This window comes from Squalius cephalus (assembly GCF_949319135.1).
Source record: "Squalius cephalus genome assembly, chromosome: 1".
NCBI classification, from domain to species: domain Eukaryota; kingdom Metazoa; phylum Chordata; class Actinopteri; order Cypriniformes; family Leuciscidae; genus Squalius; species Squalius cephalus.
The window spans coordinates 35,051,348-35,066,927 of NC_137122.1; the positions used below are offsets into that span (position 1 = coordinate 35,051,348).

Genomic DNA, 15,580 nt, shown 5'->3' on the forward strand with positions numbered 1-15,580 from the left:
CAAGATGACGGTGTTGACTGTGGCACAAACTTTCAGTGTTTGCATTATATGCATGTTCTGTCTTTTCATATAATATAATTCATAATCAGAAAGTAGAACTGAAATGTAATTACAAGGTGGTTATAGTTAAAACATTTCAAAATGCACCTGCATTGTTTTGCATTTTGTGACTTTCAGTGGAATAAAAGGCTATTTTTCCAGTCATATATATTGCCATTAAAGATTTCTTATAAAGTGTTGAAATATCATCTTGTCTCATTCCCATGAACCCAAAATCATGTAACGTCTCGTGAGCAAAGTGTACCGTCACAGCCCTAATCCCTGCTTAACAGAAGTATCAATATGCTTTAATTTTTCTTGACTGTGCAACAAGACTCTGTTTGTTGCCATGGCTACTGGTGAACTATACAGATTTGAGGTCATTAATATTTGACTGCTAAGCACTGCATTGACCAATCATTATCAAATACTCCTGAGAGCTACGTAATAAAGTGCAGAATAAAAGTGCATGTAAAGTGAAGACAAAAAGCTGATACTGTATGTGGTCACAGAACCTCTCATTTGCTCTGTCACTGATCCAGACAGATCAGGATATCTTTAGTGCACACGTCTATATCCCATGATCCTCTGCTCCATTAGCAGTGCAGATCACCAACTGAGTGAAGATCAAGACTGTTTGGGATGTGACTGCCAGACTCAGAGCTCTTATAATTAAAAGGAAATGACTAACAATTAGGAAACACAATTAGCTATGTCTCAGGAGATGCAATTATATCCGACACTATACGGTGTAGTAGAAGATATGAGATCATGAAATGCATTCTTCCACCATTTACTGACCCTCATGTTGGATCAAACTGTACAAATGTCATATTCCATGGAACACAAAAGGTGAATTTTTAACAACATATTGGCCACTCAGTAAAACAAACGAGGACATTATAAAAAAAGCAGCATAAAAACATCATAAAAGTCATCTAGATGATTTGTACACTGTATTTCAAGTCTTATGACGTGGTTATTCACTGACTCCACTGTAACTCTTAGTTTTGCATTTATAAGCATTATTTAGAGAAGTACTGATGTCTGATTCATGAATGATCACTGTTTCAACTGTTTTCAACACTAATAATAATCAATGTTACTTAAGCATCTAATCATCACATTAGAATGATTTCTAAAGGATTATGAGACACCGAAGACTGGAGTAATGATGCTGAAATAATGCTTGGAAGTTCAAGTTGTTTTAAATCAAAATAATATTTCAAAACATTACTGTTTTTATTGCATTTTTACAGCCTTGGTGTGAGCATAAGAGACCTCTTTGTAAAAACTTACTAACCCCAAACTTTTGAATGGTTTTGTCCATTTTGAACTGAAGAGGGACTAGTACATTTTTCCTTTCATGTTGTAAGAAATAAAGAAAGTCATACAGGTTGTGAGTAAATGATGACAGATGACAAAATGATTCATTTTTGGATTAAGTAATCCATCAGGACTGAGGATGTGAAATTACATTATTCTCTGTCTCTACTCTGTGTATTTAAATAGACCCTGACAAGATAGACCTGAAACATCCTGAAATGACAAAATGATCTAATCCTACCTGCACACATACACACTATTCAGAGTCAAACGGATATACGCACATATACACACTCCTGCATATCTAGAAGAATGGAATATTATCCTGTAGAAATGATTAATTCAACATCATTCACCAGATGGATGGAAGAAGACAGCAAAGCTGAGACCTTCACCAGCTCTCTCTCTCTCTCTCTCTCTAAGTATTGCACATGAATGCTAAATAAGAGCAGACAGCAAACATGGTTTGACATTTACCCTTCCTCTGAATTTCAATCATTACTGTTGACATGAGCTCCAGCAGGTCTGTGCCAACAAAACCAGCTCCCTGGAGATATTTCCCAGATTACTCCAGAGAGAATGCTATGTTCAGCTAACTCAGATTTGTTAGAAACAGAGGCATTAGGCCTATGTTTTAATTTTGCGCAAAAATAACATTAAACAAAAAAACATCCGAAAAACAAACACACTAACAAGAACAACAAACAAACTTTTTACTCCAGTGGATGTTTATTTTTATAGACAAGCTAAGGAACATTTCCATAAAATGCAAAAGAGTCAATTGAACACACGTTGTCAATAGTGGTACCATGTTGTCACACAATATGGGGTAAATCATTGCAATGAGAACCTGCTATTAAACAGCCAGTTATAGATACTTTTTGATTAAAACCTACCTTCATTATATTAGTCATTTTGAAATCTTTTTCTAAACAAGGAACATTATAATACTGGAATTTTTGTATATATACACTCTAAAAAATAATTCTGTGGCTTAGTAAACATCACAGTAATATTTAACTTTATTAACTTAAAATCTCTGAATATCATTTACTTGATTGTTTGAGTTAAACATACCAAAATAATTGACTAAAAATCCAACAGTTAATTTTATCTGAAATTTACAGTTATATTTAAGCTTTTTTTTCACTAAAAGAATGTAGTATTTGACTAACCAATTATTTATTTATAATACACTTAATATATTTGAGAAATTTCTATCAAAATATTTGAGAATGGAGAATTAAACTGATCAATATTATTAATATATTTAACACACTCTTAAGAAATTGAGTATGTTTACTCAATTAAAACAATGCACCCCTCCCCCAGCCACTGACGTGACGACAACTCAACGGTTGAGTGAGCGCGGGCTCTCCAGTCCAGAACAGTTCTCTCTTCTCTTCTCAGCGGCGCAGAATTGGTGCATTTCCTCTGTGAAATTCAGGTGTGTGTATGTTTTATTTTATAAAATCATTACTGTGCTTTAAATAATTTTATTTAATGCAAAACAACATACTGGGATGCAATGTGAGTCACCTAAACAAGTGTCACGTCTGTCTTTTCGCTGATTGAAATGCCTGATGGCTTGCATAAAACACGCGACTTTATTCCTAAAGATAATGAATATAACTAATTTGGATGATAAAATGTTCTCAGAACTGTGCACTGTTTGTTTATTGGCAGGTTATGGAGTCACAGCATTTTTTTGATATGAGTGAAAAGCAGGACGGCGGTCTGAAGTTCGAAGGTCACCCAAAGATCGCGTGTCTATCTCCGGCACAAGAACCAGCGCTGATCCGGTGGAAATTGGATAACAGACCGGTTGATTACACTTGAATTAGGCTACCAGAATGTTTAAATGTTTAATTTTTACTTCTAAAATGTTTGTTACATGAGTTTAAATGTAGGCAATATTGTATACATGTTAAAACAGTGTAAAATATGCTGTATAACGTTACTCATCGACAATAAAGGCCAATGTCATGTATACATTGTATGGAATAGCTTGATGCTCTTTAAATATTTTGTTGCATTGTAAAAAGTTTCGGTGCATAGGACGGACCTATCTGCGATCGCTCTCCTTGGTCCTGACCAAAGAAGAGCGCTTTGCAATCTCCATTACACATCATACCTGGCTGTGCTTTAGCGCATCTCTCTATAGATCTAAGGCCAATAGACTGTAAAAGTGGTCAGGAATCTAATATTTCCCCAAAACATAGTTTAATTCTGCTCGTATAACACAAGGCCAAATATTTCACAATTCTCTTTAATTGTTTTAAGTTTTCAATAATACAGATCAACAACACTGCCCGACAGTTTCAATCAAATCCGGTCATAAGTGGCAATAGACCTGTTTGACGATTTCATACAACATTCATTTCTTTCGATTTCATTAACAACAGACTGAGCTTGGCTTATTATACAGAGAAAATGCATTAAAATGTAGCCTAGGCTACTACGAGATAATAACTAATACAATAGGCTACCGCCAATTCATGGTACCAAACGAAGATTAACAGCTACATCCGATCTCGAACATCAGTCTGCTGAACTTGCGCAGAAACATCAAAACAGACATAACTTATAGCAGTTATGACATAATGAGCCGTATTTAGAGTTTGATTAAATAAATGCTTCGTTTATAATAGGGAGGATGTCAAAAGGGGGTCGCACACCGGACGAGAAGTGCAGAGCAGCGCCACGTCGCTCAGCGACCACGTCTTTAAAATTCGAACACATTATTCTCTATGTGTCCACACACTGGCGGCGCCATTCGGTGTCTGTCCGCGGCGCCCAGCAACGGCTCGACCTTGTTCAAAATTCTGCCACGCCACAGAGCGCCATTTACATAGTTTTATATTAAATTGACATTATATTTGTCTCAAATCGTCGTTAATGTATATACTGACTTCATTCTGTGCTGCAATATACATTTAGTTTTACATTCATTCACAGAAATCAGCTGCTTGAATGAAAATCGCTGATGTTATCGGATTTTCAGGTGATATTCTCAACTCATTCAGTTAACGTACGCTCTGAAGTACGCTCTGAAGTGTTCAGACTGCAGACTTAGCAACGATTGTATTTAATTGTACAGTACAATCATAACATAGTACAGGCATTATCTTAATTTCACAATGTCCTTAAACATAACAATATTGCTGGCCATAAACTGAGAAAGTGTGCGTCCGGTGTGCGATACCTAGAGTTGTCGTAGACGCGGCGCGGCGCTGCGCTTCTCGTCCGGTGTGCAACCCCCTTTAAGCTATGAAACTTTAAAAACTAAACATTTTGACTATTTTAGCACAAATTATGAGCTTATTTGCCGATTTTTTAGCCTGACGTCGTCATACTCAGATTCTAGTCAGAATGTGAGTCTGATACTGCTCCATTGAGCTTTCATTATGGGGCGTGTTTCAACCGAACCAGGAAAAAAAATGCCTCTGCACTCAAATGGATAGACCTACAACCAATCAGAGCAACGGAGTAAGTGACGTATGTTTTTCATTCATGTTTCCGATCGCGGTTCTCTGTTCCTCTTTTAAAATTAATGCGCTGTCGATATCTTCTATAACAGACGCGATGGCGGAATCTACACATGATGTTTTATAAACAAAGTTCAGGAGGAGCACATTCAAATAATCAATCCAATCAACCGTCTACGGTCTACACTATCAGCATGAGAGGAAACATAATTTATTCACTCTGTCAACTCACCTAACATTCCTTGACAGTTTTCAGCATCCCTCCACTCACTCTTGGCTTGTTCTTCCACAACCAGGAATATGGGGGAGTACTTTGGGTTCGGGCCGAATACCGAGCGATTTGTAAGCGTGAACTCGTGAAATCTCAATTCTTCAGCGGCAGTCATTTGAATTCAACCCAAGCGCTCGTTGATGACGTGGATGATTACGTTACCGTTGCTCATCTGTTCATCATCGTATAAAGCCCGCCCTGACAATTTGATTGGTCCGAACAATTTTTGTTCGGGCATAATAGCTCCTCAACGGAACGAGTCCAGACCGAACTTCCCGACCTAAAAATTTTGTGGGCGGGGCTAAGTTCGGCTGGCATCCAGGCTACCGATTTTTAGTAATTATTGACAAAATTAAAATATATTAAAAGTTTTTTTATTTATTTTTTTGAAGAAAAGTTTTGGGTGGGCCTGTTGAAAAGTGGGTGGTCCTAGGCCCGTCAGGCCCACCCATAATGCCGTGCCTGGTTCGCAGATGCTGATGCTGCCAATTACCTCCATCCTCCCCACTTCCACCAAGATGGTCCCTTCCCATACCTCCTGGGGGTCGGCTGCGGAAAAAAAAATCTTACCAACACCAAACGTTTGACCTGTATAGTGCAACCTTTGATACAACTTTCCCATGTGACAACTAGCACCAGTCTCCACTACATATACAAGTCAATAGTACAGATGACAAGTATAAAAACATTGTTTAAAGTCTCAGATGGTCAGATTGTAAACACTGGGTAAGTTACATATACAGTAAACCAACGAAAACAAAACAACTTTAGACAACGAAAACAAAAAACAACTGTTTGTTATACAGTTTCCTCTGTGTCATTCTGAATGATCTCTGAGTATGTGTTTTGTGCTCACACATGGATACTAATTTCCATCAAAGCAACTGTCTATGTGGTTACACTTCTCTAAAAATATAGCCTGTCTGTATCTGACCTTACCTATGTCATCTGAAGTCACCTGTTCTCTATCGCGTTTCTCCTCTTGTTCTCTGCTTGTCTATTCTAACAACTTAATCACATCCTTCTCCATCCATAATTCATGATACTTATTAGACTTTGTCTTTGGTTTGTTATATCAAGCAAACACAAACAATCCAGCTCATTTACCAACATCAAAATATTTTTGCATCAGTACCCTCACAGAGAAGAGTGTTTAGGGAATCTTTGACTGCCCTGCGTAGAAAAAAAAGAAAAAGAAAAAAAAAAAAATTCACTTATACATTAGGGCTGGGCAAAAAAATCGATTTTTCGATTAATCGTTTTTTAAAATGTGGTCGATTCAAAATCGATTCTCACACGCCAAGAATCGATTTTTTCCATCTTTATTTATCTGTTACCCAAGTATTAGTTTTCCTCCACTATTCAGGCTTGCAAACTCCATTTTAGCTAATGCTGTGATTTTATGTTAGTTTGATCTTAAATCATAAAATAACCTCAACTAGTAGGCTACTGCACGTTTAATCATATCGCAATCGCGATGTCAAGCCTACGCAATTAGGCTATATGACGCAAAATGCTGCGATTTTATATGAAATAAACAAATTTGGGCTTTTAACGCAATTAATGCAGCATCTGTTAATTTTTTGTCATCCTTTGGCTAGTGTTACACGATCCCGCTCTTATTCATGCAAATGTTTTTAAACCATTCATGCGCGACAAGACAAAAAAGAGCTCGCTGCTTTGAATGTTCTGACTGACACAGAAAAACTTGCGATGATATCGTGCGTGCGCACAAGACAGCCCAGCCCAGAATAGAGTTATCTTTCGCGCTTGAACGAACAATAACACACACACAATTATGCCAAAATGTATTTTTGTCGAGTATTTTCATAACATAAGAGCAGTCTTATGATGAATGTGAAGAGTTGTGACTCGTGAGAGAATGAAGCGCGTGTCAGATCCGCGTCTCTGTCAACAGCGGCTGGTCTTAAAGGGACAGTACACAGTAGCCACTAATTATCTCTGTCGCTAAAGTTAATCAAAGAACAAAGGGAACAGAGAAAAACACTCACTGCTCTTGACTAAAGAACTTTTGTAACTTTGATAAGTCTAGGCTATATATAATTTATAATTAATGCTGCGCAGACTGTTTGATAACTTTATTCAATTTCTGTATATGGCCTTGCTGTTAAGGGCACAGATAAAAATTATATGCAATGTTTATATATGGGTTTATGTGAGGATTGTTAACCTGTTTGATCAAGACATGGGACTGTTCTGACTTGTCCAATTTTCAGCATCAATTTTTCATCTTGCATCAAAATCCTGTCTATTCATTCATTGTATGCATTTGAAATATAGAGTTGGGTTCTGTTTTAATGTACCTAAAATAAAAAGAGTTTAATATACAGGTTTGTAGCTCTTAATTTCTTTTTATTAATTAAACGCTTGAAAACTTATGTTCACTTTTTTCTTTTCTTTTTCTTTTTTTTAATAAATATAGGATTTGTATTAAATATTCATTGAGTCGAATCGAAATCTAATTTAGAATCGAAATCGAAAAATCGAATCGAGAATCGAAATCTAAAATCGAATCGAGAATCGAAATCGAATCGAATTGAGAGCTTGCGAATCGAAATCGAATCGAATTGTAACATCTGAATCGATACCCAGCCCTATTATACTCACTTAAAAATGTTGGGTTAAAAATAACCCAACGAATAACCCAACTGTGGATTGGTATAGCACCTTCCCAACTGTGGGTTATTTTAACCCAATGCATTGGGTTAAACTCCAGTTGGGTTAAAATAACCCAACAGTTGAGTTAAATATTTATTTTTATTTATGACCTTATTTTAATAAATAAAATACAAATTGTTTTCAAATACAGATTGTTTATTTGTATAAACAATACATATGTTTCAACAAATATATTTTTCAATTACAAACTATATATTGGGGAGTCTAGCATTTAATGTAAATATACATAATTGTGTACATAAATTCAAAATGCACAAGTGTATACAACACACATAATAAATTCAAAACCTATGCAAATATGTACAAACAGTACACATTCAAAACCTACACAAAAATGCACATAGCATACATACAATTGTACAGCATACAGCACACAAAAATTCTAAATGAACACTAAAATTAGAACTACACATTAATAACCTATACATTTAATTCAATAACCTATACAAATATGGACAGAATACACAAATTAATAACAATAAATCCTAATCACAACTTTATTAAAAGGTCTTCACTGTACACTGAATGCATTGATGTGTTAGTGTAAACATACCTTGAGTAATAAAACTACAAATACATATGTTGACTACTGGACCTAATGATGATGATGATCAAAGTTCTTAATGAGGCAGGACCTCCTCCAGATATATTAAAATTTGCATGCTACAAAAACTCCCAAAATGGGTGCAGAGGTCTTGAAATAGTTTATGTCATAGATGTAAAACATTTTTGAAACACATCAAGTCATGTGGATCCGGGCTTGTCTCACTGTTTCTCACTTGTCTCCAACCTTAAAAGAATAAATAATGTTCAGTTGGGCATGCACTGTGACAACATCAACAGTGTTAAATTATGAAAAAGTTATATCAAAGCAGAGCTGTATTGAATTAAATTATGGTCACTCTAATTAGTCATTACACCTGCTGTTAAATGGTTAGTTCACCCAAAAATGTAAAATCGGTCAATAATTACTCGCCCTCATGTCTTTCCAAACCTGTAAGACTTTCGTTCATCTTCAGAACACAAATAAGGATCTTTTTGATGAGTCTTACAGATTTCTGTCCCTCCATTGACAGCTACACAACTATCACTTTTAATCCCCAGAAAGGTAGCAAACACATCATAAAGGTAATACATGTTACTCCAGTGGTTCAACCTCAATTTTATGAAGTGACATGAGTATATTCTATCCCTTAACCATAATTTATCACTTTATTTACAACATATTAAACTCAAACGCATGTTCACGAGAGCACCTCGACATTAACATGTTGTGTTAATGCGCGAGCAGACGACAAGAGCGTGAAAGCAACAATTATGTATTTTTGCACAAAGCACTCGCGTCAGTTCATAAAATTGAGGTTAAACATGGATTACTTTAATGAAGTCTTTACTACCTTTCTGGGGCTTGAAAGTGGTAGTTGTGTATACTGTCAATGGAGGGACAGAAATCTCTCAGATTTCATCTAAAAGATCTTCTTTTGTGTTCTGAAGATGAGCGAAAGTCTTACAGGTTTGGAACGACATGAGGGTGAGTTAATCATGACAGAATTTTCTTTTTTTGGATGAACATGAGCTGAAGAGCAGTGTAATTTATCAAAATTGACTTGATAGTGTTGCTTTTACTTACAGGCCAAATGTCATTTAAGCTGCGCTTCATTTCAGCATATGTTGGACACACCATTTTTCCATTTGTGAGGTATGGCGATGATGGAAGGATGTCAGGCCATTTCTCCAGGATCATCTTTGAAAGACAAGAAAAAAACAGTTTTCAACTATACCACACATGTGTGAACCTAATTTCATATGCACTTAGACACAGCCAAAACAATTTTCCAAAATAAGACACCCCTTCCATATACAGTAGAGGGTATGCACTGACGTCACTTTCCCGCCGAAGAGCTGTTGCGTGACTGGATTTAATAGGGGAAACTGCGAAAACGTGAGTAAAACAAACGATTATCAGTTTAAACTAAAGGTTGGACTCGATATAGTGTTCCTTACAACTTAACAAAGATCCAGTGATCTGTGGATATTGACATGCAGCCAGGAATCCTGTTTCCTGATATTTATATGAGCCTGATTTAGACACCAAAAAAAAAAAAAAAAAAAAAACTAATTTGCCTGTGAACGCTTTATATACCGACAATATAAGTCCGGGTGATCACTTCTATCAATGTTATATATATTATATCGTCCAGCCCTAAAACTTTTATAGTTTTTTGTCAATGTTTATTTAAAAACATCCAATTATGCGCTCCATTTGCTTCTCTGTACTGTAGTGATGGGTCGGTCATGAATGATTCGTTTATTTTGAACGAATCTTTAATATGACTCGGGACTACTGAGTCTGTACTGGAAACAGAAATTATTAGTTCATCTCTTGAGTCTTCGGGTTCGAGTCCGAGTCATTTGTTCTTCCTGTCAGTCCCATAGAGGCTATGCTGTCAGTACCGGAAAGAGAAATGATTAGTTCATCTCTCGAGTCTTCGGGTCTGATTCTTCTCTCTGAGTCTTTCATTCTTTTGTCACATGACAGCGCTGGACACATAAATGAGTTACTAATTTTTTAACAGTAACATGCTACATTTTTGGTCTCAAATTATAGCTTTTTAATTTCTTTAAATTTATAATTTAAGAATTTCTGTTATGATGGATCTTTTCCATATGGATGAGGTACTAAAGAGTTGGTAATGCTTTAAACTTTATCTATGATGGGGCAAACCACTTTGACTTTTTTGTGGTGCAATGGATAAGACACATGCCTTTGGTGTGAGAGACCCGGGTTCGAATCCACTGTGCGACACCAATGTGTCCCTGAGCAAGACACTTAACCCCTAGTTGCTCCAGAGGCGTGCGACCTCTGACATATATAGCAATTGTAAGTCGCTTTGGATAAAAGCGTCAGCTAAATGAATAAATGTAAAATGTAATGTAAATGATAAAGATATATATTATATATATATATATATAGTCTAATAACAACAGTTCCGTGACATAAAACTAAACGACTCGAACCCGAGAGATAAACTAATCAATTCTGTATCCGGTACCGATTGCATAGCTCAGCTTATGTAGTCACGTGTTGAAAGAAATGACTCGAACCCGAAGTCGATAGACTCGAAACGTGAACTAATCAATTCTCTATCCGGTATTACAGACTGCAAAGCTCAGTTTATGAGGATGTCACGGGATGAACGAACGGCTTAGATTGGGTAAACTAACAGACTGCATAGCCTGAAGACCCAGATAAATAAATTAATCGTTTCTGTTTCTCATAATTTGGCCTCTTCCTTGCATTGCATTTTTTTTCTTATTCTAAATGTGATCAACATTTGATGTGTTTGGGGAATTTGGCTATTGACATGTAACATTTAAATACATTCTGCTGAAATTAACGAAATGACTTGAAAAAATATTTATTAATTTTTATGAATGAGATGCAAAGATCCAAGTTAGTAAAATGATCCGAACTTCCCACTACTACGTCACGTGCATACATATTAAACTCACCATTCCAAGAAAACTGTGAAGTCTGGGATATTCTCTAATGATTTCTTCAGCAGTTCTTGCAGTTTGTTGAGGTGGTGTGTGTCTCACGAACTCCTCGACTTGGCTGTGAGGACTTCTTGCTTTCTTTTGCCACTCAATCATTGTCAGTCATCAAACAGCTCAGACTATATTGAAATAAAAAAAATACTGTATTGAAATTACGGAAGACAGCTAAAAAAAAAAAGAAAAAAAAAAAAACATAAGTAATTATCTGTACCTGGATCTGTAGTAGCCCCAGCACTGCACATTTCGTATCTCTAATCATTATTCAACTTACCAACTTGTTAGTAGAGGGACTCCAAGACCGGTGCCAGATAAGGAAGACATCCAAAATGTGTACTGTACACTGTCCAGGACCAGAGTTGAGAACCATTGTCATCCAGCAGCATAATACTTTCATTTACTCCTTTCTGTGTTGGAATGAAGCAGAAAAAAATAAATATTTTCAGAAAAGTAAACTAACTTAGTCCTTAAAAACTTGTTACTACAGTAAATCAAGGTAATCTGTGTATTGGAAAACATCAACTTTCTTTAACTAATCATGAACTAATCGTTTATTTGTTGCACAATGTTTCCCATTTCAATGTTGTTGGGAATATCTGCACTTTTTCATCTTTCTTTCATCTCGGGAGATTTCAGCGAATTCAAACGCTTCTCACTGCACCTCACAGCGCTGTTGTGGTGTCGTGTGACCCATAGATATCATGGTGACCGATGTCTGAGCTCGCGCCGCTGGGCCGAGCTGATAAATGGTCCGTGCACTACGGTTCATATGAGTAGAGCTCTTTCGTTCCGCATTTAGTGACAATTGTAGTCGCACCTGTACAAAAAAAGTACGTTACCAGTCTGGAGCACTGCTTCAGCTGTGACAGCTTAAAGTCCCTTTAAGACATTTGCTATCACGAATAAACAATTGCTATCCGTAAAACAGGCGTAATGCTAGTGATTTCAGACTAAGGCCTACTTAGTTTATTGTAGTAGGTAACTGGTAGTAAACGGTTTCGCTAGTATAATGTTAAAATTAATTACTTTATTACTGCTAGCGACCTAACGGCGATAGCTAGGATTAATTTCCAATCGATCTCACTTCCCGGAGATCATTAAAACGGTCTAAAGGGAACTTCGTTTTTAAAAAATATAAAATTCATATTTAGAATAATTATATTCAACGTCTCAGTACACAATACTTAATGTTATATATACATAAAAACGATATGACTTACCTTTCATAATCAGGATGCAGCAGCAGCTCCTGCGTTGACTGTCTGTCACTGGACCGTTAAAATTTGAACCGTCGCTGCAGAAACCGTAGGCTATTTAACCCAACAGTCGGGTTATTTCTAGAAATTACCCAACGATTTTAAAAATGACCCAATATTTTTGGAAAATAACCCAACATATTGACCCAATATGTGTAACCCAACGGTTGGGTTACACAAATAACCCAACGTTTTTTACTGTGTACATACAATATTGTGAAAAGGGGGAAGGGTATCAATTTGAAAACTGAAATATTGTGAAATAGCATTACAATTTAAAACAACTGTTTTCTATTTAAAATGTAATTTATTCCTGTGATGTCAAAGCTGAATTTTCAGCATCATTACTCCAGTCTTCAGTGTCACATGATCCTTCACAAATCATTCTAGTACGATGATTTGATGCTCAAGAAACATTATTATCAATGTTAACAACAGTTGTACTGCTTAGTACTTTTGTGGAAACCGTGATACATTTATTTTCAGGATTCGGCTATGATTAAAAAGTAAAAAGAACATTTTGAAATAAAAATATTTTGTAACATTATAAATGTCTTTAATGTCACTTTTGATCTATTTATTTTTAGTATAAAACAATTAATTCGAAAAAAAAAGAAGAAGAAAAATACTGACCCAAAACATTTGAACGGTGTAAATTATAGCCAGATCAATTTATTTTACATTACATGGATTTATTGTTTTATTACAGCCATTTTAATATATTATAAAATGGTATGCTCAACAGATACTGTAAAATCTGGTGTTGTTGCTTTCAACAAACAACCATAATAACATCCCATCCTTGCATGTATAGACAGCTTTTTTGAGTATCGCGAGATTCAGTTTTGTTGCATCGCGTTGTGCCGTTTGTTCAAAGTATAGAGACATGGTGAGAGTTCAGTTCAAACCAGGTTGATTCACAGTGACCCAGTCCCAGAGATCCCTGAACCCATTGAAGTGTGGACAAGCTGAATTGCTCAAACACAGACACGTCCGCCCCGCCAGCAGAGCCACTTAGAGGGATCATACCGTGTCAGAGTGGCTCTCCTTCCTCTGAGAGAGGGCCGGGAAAAGCCTTGTGTTCTTAATCATCCCTGCTTTACCCCGCCAAAACAGAACTATATTCACCCTGATAGTTTATGAAGGAGAAGAGCATAAAGCTGAGAAACGGAGCAAATCTGGTCAGTCGTATTTCACATGAGCGAAATGTTAAATGTTAAACGTCAACAACAATCAACAAACAGCCTAAGTTAGTTGCAGCAACTTTCCTTTACTTTTATGGTCTTTAATATGTCACAAACAGCTAAATATTTAAAATGAGGAAAAATGTATGAAAAAAGATTAATCACATTCTATTTTAAGCCCATGAGGTCATTAAAGCCTTAAAGCAATTTACATTAGTTCTGATGGCACGTTTTATGAACCTATTTAACTGACTGTATAAAAAAGCTTTTCACACAGCCATATTTTCAGCTGAAAGACCTTGAACTGCAGACTGTAAACAGCAGGTGCCGTCCATTTGTTTTTTTAGTTCTCATCTTAGATTTTGCAAAACAATTTTTTTTTTGCTGAAGGAGCCTGTTAGTTGCAATAATAAAGGCACAGTAGAGGGAGAATCCATCGTTCCCTAAGGTTTAGAGACAGGAGATGATCCTTTATTGAGAGTTTGACTTTGTTTTCTTGGTCCTGATTTGTGTTGTCCTCTTTTCTCCAGCGCCTCAATTTTTCATCTTTTCACTACATGTCACAATTGATCCAAAAACACCCCTTTAATCATAGCCTTAAACTTCTGTTCCTAGGATGCTGTACAATCTGTGTGTATGTACGTATTTAAGGCAAATAAAGATTTATATTCCAAATCTTAAGCATTTTTTTTAAGCAAAAAATAGTTCTGGTCTCCATAGGAACCCATTGTTAAAATGGGGTAAAAGAGCGAAAGAATTAATTAAACAGAAACTTTTTGAACATTTGCCACAGCAACAGCAATAAACTGAAGAAATTCCTGGAAAGCATGTGTTTTGAGCACCAACAAAACAAAGTTTTACACATAACACATAAAATATGTTGTGTAATGTGTTTTTGTAAAGAATCATCTGAAATGTGTACATTCAAATGAGATGAAGACTGATCTCATAATAGTTTTCTATAAAAAAGTGTTTTAATTATTTATTATGCAGGCACTCTTCAATGTACAGTAATTCACCATGAAATGGCGTTACCGGAGGTGCTACATTGGAGAGAATCCTCACGCTCTGTATATACGCTAGGTGTAGTGTATTTGTGATGCTAAGAAATCAGACACTTTTTTTCATGCTTTACCAATGCAGAGAATGGGAGAATCAGTACCTGTACGGCCAAATAAGCACAAAAGAAACTGAAGCCAGAAGACTGAAAGACTCACAAAGGCAAATACAGGTGTAAACATTGGTACGGCATGCAAACGGTAGAAAGATTTGGGCAAGAGAATTAATCGCGTAAACTGCTCTCTAAAACCCTGTAATAGTGTAATTTACATAAATCGCAGAGACGATCATAATGATTATGATCGTCTCTGCGATTTATGTAAATTACACTATTACATAATGATCCACTTCAGATGTCAGTGCTGCGTCTAACGCCATTGTGGTATTGGAACTTAAAGTACAAAAAGAATAACAAAAAATTCTACTAAATCCACTTTTAAATGGGTGCTTATAAGTAAATATATAGCAGCATTAGTATTTTCCATTAAAAAAAAAGTCTATGTGAAAATATTTAGCAGCATTATTTAGTAGGCTATTTATGTTCATCAAAAAAGTCTAGCCTAATATATTTATCAGCCAGCACAACGTAAAATATCATTAAATGGACAACCAGGCACAACAAAGGAGAAAAAGACAGTTCCCCAATTACATTTCCATAAAAACCAGTGGACTATAACCTAACCTGGCTGTAGAGAACATATT

At 36.0% G+C, this 15,580-nt stretch overlaps 1 protein-coding gene and 1 long non-coding RNA gene across 4 annotated transcripts in view; both read right to left on the minus strand.

Moving 5' to 3' along the window:
* asic2 (acid-sensing (proton-gated) ion channel 2) overlaps window positions 1-15,580 on the minus strand; it is a 430,731-nt gene that overhangs the window by 364,835 nt on the left and 50,316 nt on the right. The gene's annotated exons all lie outside the window — the stretch shown is intronic.
* LOC307159598 lies at window positions 8,277-11,781 on the minus strand. Its single transcript, XR_013821415.1, has 4 exons — window positions 11,654-11,781; window positions 11,338-11,501; window positions 9,455-9,568; window positions 8,277-8,614 (listed from the first exon to the last, which is right to left on the minus strand). It is a non-coding gene; the product is annotated as an uncharacterized lncRNA (long non-coding RNA).